Below are 12,955 nucleotides of genomic sequence, written 5' to 3'. Positions count from 1 at the left end.
GCGGTCGTACAAGGCCGATTCGGTCTCGAAGAATCTCGAGGCGGAGAGAAGGCGATAAACAGGATTCGAGTCTCGCCTTAAGCGGCGTCTCCCCGTCGAAATTGTGATCCATGGATCCCCTCGTTTTCGGGGACGATCCTGGTTGTCGCATCGCGATAACGCCGCGCCGATCCGACGATCGTCGATCGTGGAGAGATCTTCCCCCGCCGCTTTACGCCGATCGTACACTGAATTATACAGTTGATATAGGACGTGAAGCATGACACGGTGATTTCTCTCTTATCAATTTCAGAGGGGATAATGTGTATGGTTTCTCGAGTAAAATTCTAAGGATCTGATAGGCGATATTTTGCCACAAAATTACGGGAAATAAGGTAATAACGAGCGTTTACCTCTCGAATGATCTTGTTAGATCATGTTGCTTGCATCGAAAACAATTTTTTTATGTTCAAGAATAAATGTATTTATTTTCCAATATTATTTTCTTAATTAAAAAAATCTTTTCTAAGCTGAAAAATAAATTATTTTGTACTAAATGACATTTATTTAAATCAAGGAGATAATGTTGAAATAAATATATTTACTTGAACATGAAAAACTTTTTTTTTAGTGTACTAAAATTTGTTTTAAGCAATCTACTTAATTCGCGTCGAATATATCTCGGAATAGAATTCTACTTATATTTCATAAACCGTGTGCATTCTATATACGAGCCTGGAAAGATTTTTCTGCGCTATCTAAAAATTTAGCTATAGATGCAGGTGAGAAAATAATTTTATGTTGGACCATCAAGACAGTTATACAGAACGCTCAAACGCACGTGATAATATTGCTACGAAAAGTCTTGACATTTTAGCAACCAGCTTAGAAACGTCCAGTACACTTTTTTTTAATGGTTCGACATAAAATTATTTTTAAATTTGTGTTTCAGCAAAATTGTTCTTGTCATACACATGTTCTTAAAATATCTTTCGCATTACGCAACGTAGCAAAGTTATAAAAAAAAAAAAAAAATAGAATAGAATTGTTAATCTAAAAGTGAGCTTAGATAAAAGCTTTCAGATAGTAATAAGAGCTAGGACATCCTCGGGCATCTCTTTCCCCGATCGCGATCTGCCTTCATAAACAGATTACGCAGGTATCCGCGTACATCCGGGTTACGTGAATGCAAATAATACACGGAACGAGTGTCCCGCGCATGCTGCTGCTTATTAGCGACCGGTCGCGATAAACGCGTAATCGCGATAATTTATTTTAGCATGAGAAAAACGAGCCACGCGAAGTGAAAATTAAAATATCGCGGTCGGCGGTTTTTCGTCGATCGGCCGGTTCTGCAAATTTATTGAACTTGTTGCGGCGCGCGGACCGGTCCAATAACAATATTAACGTCTCGGCTCGAGCGGCGCGAGCGATCTTAGCGGAACAACAAGCGCTAGTTCCACTCGCGGTGCGAGCAGTTAACCGTGTAATGTCAACGCCCACCGAGAGAGCCCGACCGATCCTGGAATGTGTAATGCCGCGTAACGCGCGCGCGCGTCCGCGGATGCACTTCGCCGCGTGTATCCGCCGCCGCGGAATGCTGTCGCGAAAAAACACCGCAGGCCGATAATTAACACGTCGCGCCGTAAGGTGGAGAACGATTTGTACGCGCGAACGGTGACAGCGTACCGTTAGCGCGTTAGATCTGTCCGCTCGATCGTGTCTTGTAACCAAATCGGAAGCGAGAGAGGCGGTGGCCGCGCTGCCGCCGCCGGCTGGCCACCTGGCCGACGACGCGCCCGAGCGCGTAAAGGGTGATGATCCTCGCTCTCTCTGTGCGCTCTCTATGCACTCTGTATGCGCCGTAACAACGGTATTTACGGCTGTGTCCTACGCGAAGCGATCGCGGTGCTTGCTTCTTGGGTGGCTCCTCGGCTCCCCAGGGGGTGCCTCTCTCTTCTCTCACTCTCTCTAACTTCCCTCCTTGAGAAAACACCGCGACATGACGTATCCCAATGGTATCGGAGTTTGCGTCCTCCTCCTCTTTCTCGCGATGATCGGAGCGAAATTATTTTTAGACACACGCGAGACACGTCGCGTTCCAGCGCGTCGATCTACCGGCGATCGTCTCGCCCGGTTTAAGAGACGTAATTAACTTTCCTCTCTCGCTTACGTCGCAGATTATGTAGGAACCATTTTATTTCCACCCGATCCCACCCGTCATATGCCGGCCGCCTGGCCGGCTAGCCGCGTCCACGGAGGGCATCCAGATTTAATCTATCGACGCGGGAGAAGGGAAAAAAAGGCTCTCTGATAAATCCAATCAGATCGGCTGTCGACGTGCACGGGGGCTTTTTTCCCATCTTCCAGTTCCAGTCTCGGTGTAAACTAGTTTTGTGAGACGGGTAAAGAGGGAGGAGTGTGCATCCTCCAGTGATCACATAATCGTACGTTCACCTCCCGAGGGCCTTCCACCTTCTCTCTCTCCCTCCTCCTCCCCGCGCTTCTTCTCTCGTTTCTTCTTCTTCTTCTTCTTCTCTTCTTCTTGATCTTCTTCTTCTTCTCTTCTTCTTGGTCTTCTTCTTCTTCTTCTTCTTCTTCTTCTTCTTCCTCACCTTGGTCATCTTCGTCTTCTTCCTCTTCTTCCTCCTTCTCTCCCTTTTTGTCGACCTTCGTCGAGTTTCTATCTCGCCATGCCAATCTGCTATCGAGCATTCTTCTAAGGTCGATCGAATCCGTCCCTCCCGCTCCGATGTGGCTACCTTACACGATGTGCTGCCTCGTTCAAAGCGACTCGCGTTTGCACGATGTTGCGGTCGTCGGATTATCTATATACGTAGTCATCTCTTTTTTTTTCCATCTGCTATCTTATTTGTCGCCGTGCGAAAAGCAACGTAGGTCGCGAGACAGAGACCGCGGGTTCTTCCGAGGCAATCTTCCTTCGTATCCATCGGGGTGACCCGAGTGCGTAATAAATGATGAAATCTAGTCTTAGATTCATAAACGAGAGAATTTCGTCGATTCTAACGGGCGTGCCGTCATCTCCCTCTACGTGGTTTCCCGCTCCTTTTCCAAATGCACATAACGGATCGCGACTGCAACTGCAACTGCAATTGCCGTTCGTGCCGCAGCGACGCGCACGTTATCGATGGAATTTCGTGGGGCGGATACGCGATTCTCCTCCAAACGAGCGTGTAGTAACATGGCCGCTTAATGAACGACGTCGACACGTTCGAATTGGCAATGGATACAGGCTAGCGTGATCGCGTATCGCGATGGGACGCGATGCATTCGGGGAATGCGGTCGGAGACCGCGAGCTGTCTTCTTATCCGGAGTACGGATTTCGCGCGAGACAGTATCGGCGAGATCTGTTTCTAACATATTAGCGTTACATTAATTAACGTTTAAGTGATCGGTTTTAAAGTGGGTACGTGATCAGCCGGATGTGGTGCATTCCATAAAAAAATTTTTTTTCACAGAAAAAACAGTTTTGCTAAAGAATCTGAAAATTTAGTTGGATGCAGATGAGAATAATTTTGTTGGAATCAAAACAATTGTGTAAAACGTTCAAGCATGATTAGCAAAAAGTTTAGACAAAGTTCTGCACACAAAATTCATTTTATTAAAATAATATATTTTGATGCAAGCGTTTTTTTTTGTTCTGTTTAAGTCAAAATATTTACTTTTACGTAGACATATTACCTTAAGTATATAATTTTGTATTTTAAATAATGATTTTATAAATAATTTTATTAATATTGTTAAACTTAATTAAATTCTAATAGTAAATATTTTCTAGAGCTGCAAGAAAAAATTACTTGAATACAAATTATTTCATCTTATTTACATAAATATTTTATTTAAAAAAAATTTTAACTTGAGTGCAAGTATAGAATAAGCTATTAGGACCCATCAAGTAAACAATTTTTTTTTTGTATCAAATAACTTTTTTTTTCTCTCAGTGTAACAACCAGCTTAAGCATTTTATTTTGATGGTCCAACAAAATTATTTTCATATCTGTGTCCAGCTGAATTTTCAGCAAAATCGTGTAGAAAATGCAATATCGGACGAGATTGCGTTTCTCATAGCCGTATCGAATCGTAGGTCGCCATAAAGGAGAAATCGAATGCGAATTTATTCCTTCCTTTCGCCTATACGTCGAGATAAATCGGTTTTTTCGTACGCCATCATCCGCATTCGTGGACTGGTAAGACTCGGAAAAATTTTCCTTTTTTTTTTCATTTTATTACGTTGCAGTAATAAATGCTCGAGTAAATTGATCTGAATGCGTTCAGCATTTCCCCTACGCAAATGGATCTTACGACGGTTGATTAAAATTTCATATTATCGATCTACGAATCGAAAAAAAAAAAGGAAACGGCATGTACCAATCTACAATATATGCCATCGAGTATGCATCGCGGGGCACGCGAAGAAACAAATGTATCCCGAGATGTGTGGTACGAGGAGGAAAAAAGTTGGTACAACTTCTCGTGTCTGACGTAATTCGATATGCATATAACATGGTTGAGGAAATGGGAGCCTCGAGGCGCTCATGACGCCTAGCGATTTCCAGGCTTCCCGATTCGGATCTGAGGTGTCAAAACGCTCTCTTCGCGGCAGCGGTGGCGGCGGCGGTGGCGGCGAAGAACGAGCGAGCGCTGCTGTTCCGCTCGCGGTTTCCATTCCGTGAATGGAGGTGAAACACGCGCTGGCCGGTTCACGTGGGGCCAACGCGGCCCGTTGGCGGGCCCCGACAGGTGCTTATTGATGGAGATAAGGCCGCCGGTTACCGAACGGCGGCGTTGCTTCATCGCGCGCCGCGCCGCGCCGCGCCGTACGATGGATCGTTACGGCAATCTCCGCGATTAAGCAAGAGCAATTATCGATGGTTGTCGCTTAAAACGCGATTAATCGAATTGATTTGGGGGAGCGATCGTGACGGCCGCGGCGCGGCGCCGACGGTATATCCCGCCGATCCCGCCGATCCCGCCGATCTCGCCGGCTCTCCGAGGCTTTCAGCTCCGCCTCGAATTCTTTCCAGTTTCGCCCGCTGCCCGGTTTTCGCGCGATAATCTCGCCTCCGACGTAATTATCGTTCGCCGAGCCACTGGCCGGCGGATTGCCACACGCCTTCCCTAACTCGGAAACCGCGCGCGCGCGGGAGGACACGGGGTGAGATCGCGCTACCGATACATCCGGAGAGCAACAGAGAAAGATAGAAAGAAAGAGAGAGAGAGGAATATCGCGATATTCTGTTTCTGTTCTACGATAGAGAGAGAACGGTACGAAGTGGCGAAAGAGCTCGAACCACTCGAACGAGCGGAACCGTAAGGTTCACTCGATCGCGAAACTATCGCGTGAGGTGTGCATACCGAGTCACTGGAATGCACACGGCGCGGGTTACCCCGCTGTCTTAATGCGCGGTTTCGCGCGTAATGGCGCAATGAACTTGTATCAATCCGCACACGCGAGCTCTGCGCGAACCTCGCCGTTATCTCGGATTGACTCGCGGGAGCGACACGCGACAGAGTAATTAATATCCCTTCGATGTTATAAGCCGTTAATCCCGACACCGCAAAAACGATTCGCCTTGCTTTCGGTAAAAGATCCCCTGATAGCGAGGAAGGCAAAAGGAAATTTAGACGCTTGTTAGCATCGTTTATTATTTAATGGACTTTCAATTTAATAACGTGATATTATTGTTTTTTGTTCAACTGTGTTTCAAGACCGATAATTTATTCGGTGCGCAGTTTGAAAGGGTAATATGAAACACACAATCAATAAATTAGCATAGATCAAGCTATATGACCTATGAGGCATTTCGTTAAGATTGAAAAAAAATGCTTACTGAATTCCCGAATTATGAAATATATTCTTTTTTCATTCTGTTTTTTTGACAGCATTCTCAAAGGCTCAACGAGAGCTTGATTTTATGTCACTCACCTTTCGTGGTCTAACCAGGGATTCGAAGAATCCTAGACGAATTTCCAATTTGGAACTTTTATTCTGTCTCAAATTCGGACACGTATGTACAAGTTCAGGTCAAACATTGTGAAATCATATTCTAAAAGGTTGGAAGAATGTACCAAAATTTTTCTGATTTTTTTAGAGCCCAAAAACTTTTTCGAAAACACTCAGGCCACCAATGGTGGTCTGATTAGACTAAGAGCGATAAAACTGTTGGATCAAGGGTTAATTCTAAAGTTCTTTTTTTAGATACGAAAGAAAAATCCTTTTTGAGTTTATAACAATTACCTATACTATTTGTGGTAATATTTGAACGTTACATGAAAAAAAAAATCATAGGAGCGTACATAGAAAAATTATAAGTATCGCTAAAAAGCGATATAAACGAAGAAAGCAGCCGGTAATTGAGATTCATGTCCCGTGATAAAACTGTATCTGACAATGAGTCGTTCAATAACTCATAGCCGGATGTCACGCGGGCGCATACTTCCGTTAAGAGTTAATTAATTTACCGACGCATGAGGAATTACATAAGCCGTAAGGTTGCGCTGCAGATCGGGAGGGTTGACGACGAAAGAGATATATAACCCTTTGACAAAGACAAGACAGGAACGCTATCGCCGCATGCGCGCAGCGAGCATAACCGCGCGCGCTTGCTACAGCAGATCGATCATCGTGACATACCGTCGGGGCAGGGCATCGCTCGCGTTCGTAGGTCTTCGAGGGATTTTCGACGGTGGGAAGGGAGACCTCCTACGATGAAACGCATCCCACGACATTCATCTCGCAGCGCAGGGCGTAAAATTTAATAAGAAATTCTGAAATTTAATAAGAAACTTAGTAAGAAGAAAAAACAAATTTTATTTAATTATGTAATTAGGTGCAAGATGTTTCAGTTAATTTCATGATTGTTATTTATCTTTTTTTTAATGCAGAAAAAATAGATTAAATTCAGTAAAGCTACACAGAAAAAATTAGTATCAAATTAACAATCATATTCTCCTATATAAGCAAGATTATAAGATCTTAAAAGATTTTAATAATTTTAAACAGGCATAATCTGCTTACATGAAGAAACCAAATGTTTCATGTAAGAAACAAATTTCTTCTTGTAAATAATTATGTGTGTATTAAGATTATCAAATTCGTTCAAGAAGATTTTACACTCTTGCTTACATATGACTCATGAGAAAATTGTTGATTTGATAACAACCCTTTTTTTTGTCATATAATTAGTTGCGCAAATTTGACGTCTATAACCAATAAGCAGATTTGATAATTCAACAAAGTAATGAATTAATTGTTAGAGCAACTAGTCCGTTATTACAATGAAAATTACTAATGTAATAAATTTTATTGTAGCAGCAAAAGTATGCTCCATCATGGCTAATATATTTTATAAAAATTTTAATCCATATATTCGATTGGTAAAAAGTTATCTTGCTGCATCAACAAATGTGATTAGTAATAATCACTAATTTTATTCAGATGTAAAATTTTGCTATTTTAACATAGAAAACTGGCTGCCCGTTACGATTGTAGATCTGTTGAATCAGCAAATCAGTTCTTAGTTATTTTTTTTTTTTTTTAACAAATCTTTCCTTTCCGTGAAAAAATAAAATGATTAAAAGTTATTCGAGATAAGTGTACATACAGCATATATAAAATGATATGTAATTGTGTGATAAATTTATACAAAAATGCCGGCATTCTTTAATTCGCACGACCTTATCGAGCACTACCCAGGGACCACGGGCGGCTCTCGGACAGCGGCGAGGAAACGGGATAATACGGCGAGAGGGATACATTATCAGCGCGTAGAAAGTGCGCAAAGTTATTGCGCAGTTAAGCGGTTAAGCTGTGCTCTAAATCGTGGTATTTGGTGGACCCATCGAAGCGGCTCGGCTCCTGGCACGGCTCTCGCGTGGTCTCTCGCGGACACTCGTCGCGATTCCCCCTTCTCGCCGGGGGGATATGCGGGGATATGCCCGCGCTGTGCCTCGCGAGCTAGCTACTCCAATCGAGACGCGCCGCTTACGATCCGCGGGAGGAGGAGCGCAAGTAGGTGGAGAAAGAGTTGTGAAACCGAGCGCAGACCTCTACCGCTCGCGTAGGTTGTTGCCGCGACGACTCGTTAGGTCGGCGGAGAAGCGACGAAGTCGCGACGAAAGTTATTGCCGCAGTTAACTCCATAACCAGGCGAGTTCGGCGTTGCATGCCAATGCGTGCACCGCGATAACGAGCTCGCATCCTGTGGCGTAAAATTCCTCCCGCGGGGTCCGCGCCGCGCCGCTTCGAAATGAGACGCTCCAATAAACGGGGAAAACGCGGGATGTTTCTGCGCGAGTAGACGACGGAATATTTTCGTCCTCGAATTACCCTCTGAATATCTCCAGAGTGGAACGTCACTATTAAAAAAAGCGAAAATTGAGAGCTCGTGCAACGTTCGAGTGATTTGCCACTCTGCTGAGAGTCGAAATTCACTCCCATTAAACAGGGAGAGTCCTGTAGAAGTGGATTTTGCACAAGCTCTCAATTTTCACTCTTTCACAGTGATACGTTTCACTTTACGAGATTTAGAAAATACGCGTGTCATTGCAATTTTATCGACATAATTTTTTTTTTTGCGTTATGTACCGTCGAAGGCTCGCCGAGGCGACGTCGAAGTCTAAGCGATCCTCAAGCATTCACCGATGACAATCGTACATTTTAAGGACCGCTTCAACCAACTTCGATTAACATTAATCAACAGAGTTGCCAACGTGGAAAGGGAAACAGTTTTATGAGATTCTCTTCTCTTCTCTTTATAATGTATTTCATCGATCTGACATATTTTATAGTTTCAACACACAGATAAATGGAATTATTGATTTTTTCATTACAATGGATACGAGCTGTTGGCAATACCATTGATAGAGTTAATCGTTGATTAAAGTTAATCGAAGTTGGTTGAAGTGGCCCCAAGCGTCTCAACTTCCGAGAAGGTGTGCAAGGATGCATCGTGCTTTCACGGATTGAGAAGAAAGAAAGAAAGAGAGAGGAAACGAAACCCGAGATCTCCGGCAACAAAGTCGTACCACCAAGTTATCGCCGCAGTTAAGTCGATAACCGGGCAACTCGCGATCGTCGTACCTCGGCGGGATTAAGAGCGCGTGAGTTCGCGATCGCCGAGAGATCTGTATTCCACGCTGGAAAGGGGTTCGAAGTTTATCGTTGTAATGACCGCACTTGGCGTTTCATAGACTCGCACCGAGGGGCGGAAGGGCCTAAAACCAAATACCGCGCGTTCGAAACCAGTTTCGCCAAGGAAGAATCGATCCCGAGATCGTCCAAGTGCTCGAGGATGGCAGGTAGCTATCTTCCGCGTGTCATTTTTTTAAATCCCAGCTTCCATATCTTCGCGCGTTCGCTCTTATCTTTACCTCCTTCCTCGCACGCGCCCGTACACCGAGGGAGAAACTACTAAATTTTAATAAATGTTTATTGGAATAGTACTACCACAATATTTACCGAACTACATAAATATTTACTCTACAAGAAAAAACAATAAAAAAATAAATTAAATTAAGTGATTCTTGTATTAAATACTTGCGCGTAAATATATATTTATATTTACTAAATATTTCAATAATACTATTCGAATTAAATGTTTATTAACATTTAGTAACTTTTCCCCCGGTGTAACACGACACTTTGTGTTCACTGGATCGCGAGTCAGGAGATCGAAAGCGGATCTCCCGCTTCCACCCTCCCCCTCGGAAAACTTTTACAAGTGCAATTTTTGCCCTCCTAGATAACAGCGTAATGTGTGACGAAAGAGAAGAAAGAGACGTCGCTGTATATCCCGTCGTAGTTTAATAACCAATAACGTATGCGAGGCAACGATAATTAAACGAGTTTTTGTCAGGCGGTAATAACACAAAATCATGCTGACGATAGCCGTCGCGGCTGATTGAGAACGAACAGCTCGGGAAAGACCCGCTTTTTCGTTAATACGTATCCCCGCAAAACAATGGCAGGGCTTGTGTTTCTTGCCATCCGGGAATTATCCGGAGCAAAAAAAAAAAAAGAAAAAAAAACAGCGGGATGGAAACAGCCGCCGGGGGCGCAGACGTTACTCTGCGAGAGGGTGTCACACGCGGATGGAAAAATAAAACGTATAACGCCGATCGGTGGATTAAAGCGTCGGAAAAGTATATTTGATTAAAAACGTTTCAGTATTCGGAGGCGCCTGCTGTCTCGCTTTAATATCATTTTTTTTTTTTAAACTCGTGTCGAGAAAAATCTGTGTTTCCGCGTCTCCGTCAGACACGTCACATTTTTCGTAGTTCAAGGAGGGGAGGAGGCGGGGGCGGGGGGGGGGAGCTCGGTGCAGATCGCAATGCATCGACTTACCAGCGATGTTCCTGTGCACGCGTCGAAGTCTCTGGGGACGTTCCCCGTCGGCGAAGGTGGCGCGAGCCGGCGGCCGTTCGCGCCGTCCTCGCGTGTGCATGCCTCCGCTTCTCCGCGAAACGATGTTGTGCTTTATTCCTTCACGTGTCACACTCGAGCCCTCTGCAGCTTGCGTATATTCCCATCTGCCGCCTGCGAATTCTTTCTGTAAGAGATCCTCACAATCCTCCTAACGTTGAACTTGCGAATTGAGAAGTCTCTGCCATTGAGAGGCAGCTCCTACGGCTGCGCCAGACGCATAACGGATTCTTTTCGATTTGATTTATGAGAAAATGGAGCTGTCATGCGGAGGAAGTCCGCCTGGGACGTCCAAAGTTCAATTCGGAGCTTCACGATGCGATCTTGCGCTCGTCTGTTCGTCGAACATACGAGGTGGTTGCGAGGCGGCCTTTCTCTCACGCTCCAACTCGCAGGAAGTTGGCAAATCCTTCCTTTTTATCAGGCCACTCTTTCTCTGTCTCTCTCTCTCTCTCTCTTTACATAGCGAGAAAATTTCTTGTTCGAGTTTGCAGTGTTCGGTGAGAACACGAGAGCACGTTTCGTTGTAGCAGAAGCGTAAAAGTCAAAGATCCCGCGAAGACTTGGTTCGTTTAGAACAGAAGCGATCGCCCTCGCGAGGTCTCATTTCAACTGCGATGATGGCTCGTTTACTCGACGAGGCGTCCGCGCGCGAGATACCGGGGAAAACGCCTAACTGTATATTTCCCCGGAGAATTCGAAAAATCATCGCACCGAGATCATTGATCCTTGATCCTTGTAACGACGCGAGGCCTCCGGGATCCTCGTTTGCCGGAATGATTTTTTGCCTTTCCGCTCGATCGATCCCGACCGGTGCGCGCGGCGCGGCGCGGCGCGGCGCGCTGATCACAGCCGCGAGACTCCCACTTCCTCGATCACTCCGTCGAGTAACCCCGCGGCGTAATCCAACTCGGCACGCACATCGGAATCCAAACGCACTACGCGTAGGATCGAGATCGTATCGCGACGCGATACGGCGACGACGGCGTTACGCTCGCGATATTCCATCGGAGATCTCCCGCGATCCGTGCTCTCGATGGATTTTATCGCGTGACCCGTTCGCGGCAAACTCGTCCGCGACGAAGCGAACCACGCCTCGTAGCATAGGCGCCGGGTCGGGATTATACTTTTCACCGGGTCCAGCGAGAGTCCTCCCGTTCGATTTTCCAGGACACGCCAATTCAATCGACGTGACATCCGTCCGGTCGCGATAACGTAACCGGTGTTTCTCTTTCTCATTTTAAAGATCCGTTTGCTTCGCACACTTGAGAAGTTAAGCATTCTCATCACTCAAGACCATGGAGATATTGCAACGTCCCCCCTTGCTCCTTTCGCAGCAACGATGACGAGTTACGGAAAGCGTAGACTCTCAAGCGAACGCGAGGGAAACGATCGAGACTTCGATATAGCTTGGTAATCTTCTTCCATCGTCTCATGGGGAGAAGAAGAGGAGATCCTTTCATCGTGCCCTTACCTATCGAATCCGTCATCTTCAACGTCGGTAACTTGATCATCGTAAGGTTGCAATCTACAGTAAATTCAATTGAACGGTAAAATTACACTGTCAATCGACACTCCTCGATGATTTCAAATATCCGTAAGTACGTTCATGCCACGCTGTCAATATCTCGAAACTCCGTTTCTAATTCGGAGCAGCTCGCGGGACATCCGTTAACTGTCAGCGACGGACCGACTGATCATTGACCAGGGCGGGAATCGGGAGTCAAGGTCAAGAATGCGAGAGCCGAGTGGCGCGAAACAGCGATCGTCGAATCGTCATGGATCCCTCTCAAAATCCAAGGCGGAAGAAAACTCATCCCGGGTTTTCCTCCCACTACGTAGCAGTTTGAATCATCCTGGATTAATTGTCGGTGATCTTCGAGAGTCGGTATCGATCGTTCGATCGGTCTACTCGGGATGAATGAGACGAGAGAGCGGCGATCGGCCGGATGTCGATACGAAATCGGCGCGAGCGCGAATCGTCGCCCTCCTTCGGAAGGATCCCTCCCCCGAAAAAGTGAGAAATCAGCAGAATCGCGACGAGCCCTGCCCTAGGATAACTCGACACTCCTGCTCGTCCAAGCATCAGCGAGCGACTGAGGGCTGCAGACAGCGGGCCCAGAAACGGGGCCCGCCACGCCACGGCTCGCGAGCCCCCCTCGCCGTGTCTCTCTCAGGACCAGTTCGGTCGCTTCGCCGCTGCGAGGGAAGGATGCTGTGCACCGGAGGACTCCCCACCCGCGGGGAACCTATGTCCTACGTCCTACGTCGTGCATTCCGCGTCCTGCGCCCCGTCGTCGTCGTAGTCGGGAGAAGGCCTTCCCCACCTGATCTCGGCGCACGCATTTCGCGCCCTCGATCAAGACGCACGGGAAGATCGCTCTCGTGTCTTCCGGCGCGCGATGAGTACCGCGAGTTTTTGTCGGTTCGATAGGAATAATGGCACTCTACTATTAGTTGTGCATTTCGAAATATCTCTTTATTAAAAGCGAAGAAATTTTTTTTGTTCGAAGAAATTAATTGAAAATTTG

At 45.9% G+C, this 12,955-nt stretch overlaps 1 long non-coding RNA gene across 1 annotated transcript in view; it reads right to left on the bottom strand.

Moving 5' to 3' along the window:
* Positions 1–12,648, bottom strand: part of LOC120359829 — a 35,277-nt gene extending 22,629 nt beyond the window's left edge. Inside the window, exon 1 of the long non-coding RNA XR_005576621.1 lies at positions 10,347–12,648. This is a non-coding gene — a long non-coding RNA (uncharacterized LOC120359829). The remainder of the gene's footprint in view (positions 1–10,346) is intronic.
* Positions 12,649–12,955: the final 307 nt, after the last annotated feature.

The sequence above is a fragment of the Solenopsis invicta genome, chromosome 16 (assembly GCF_016802725.1).
Source record: "Solenopsis invicta isolate M01_SB chromosome 16, UNIL_Sinv_3.0, whole genome shotgun sequence".
NCBI classification, from domain to species: Eukaryota; Metazoa; Arthropoda; class Insecta; order Hymenoptera; family Formicidae; genus Solenopsis; species Solenopsis invicta.
This window is presented reverse-complemented; position numbering and strand designations above follow the sequence as displayed.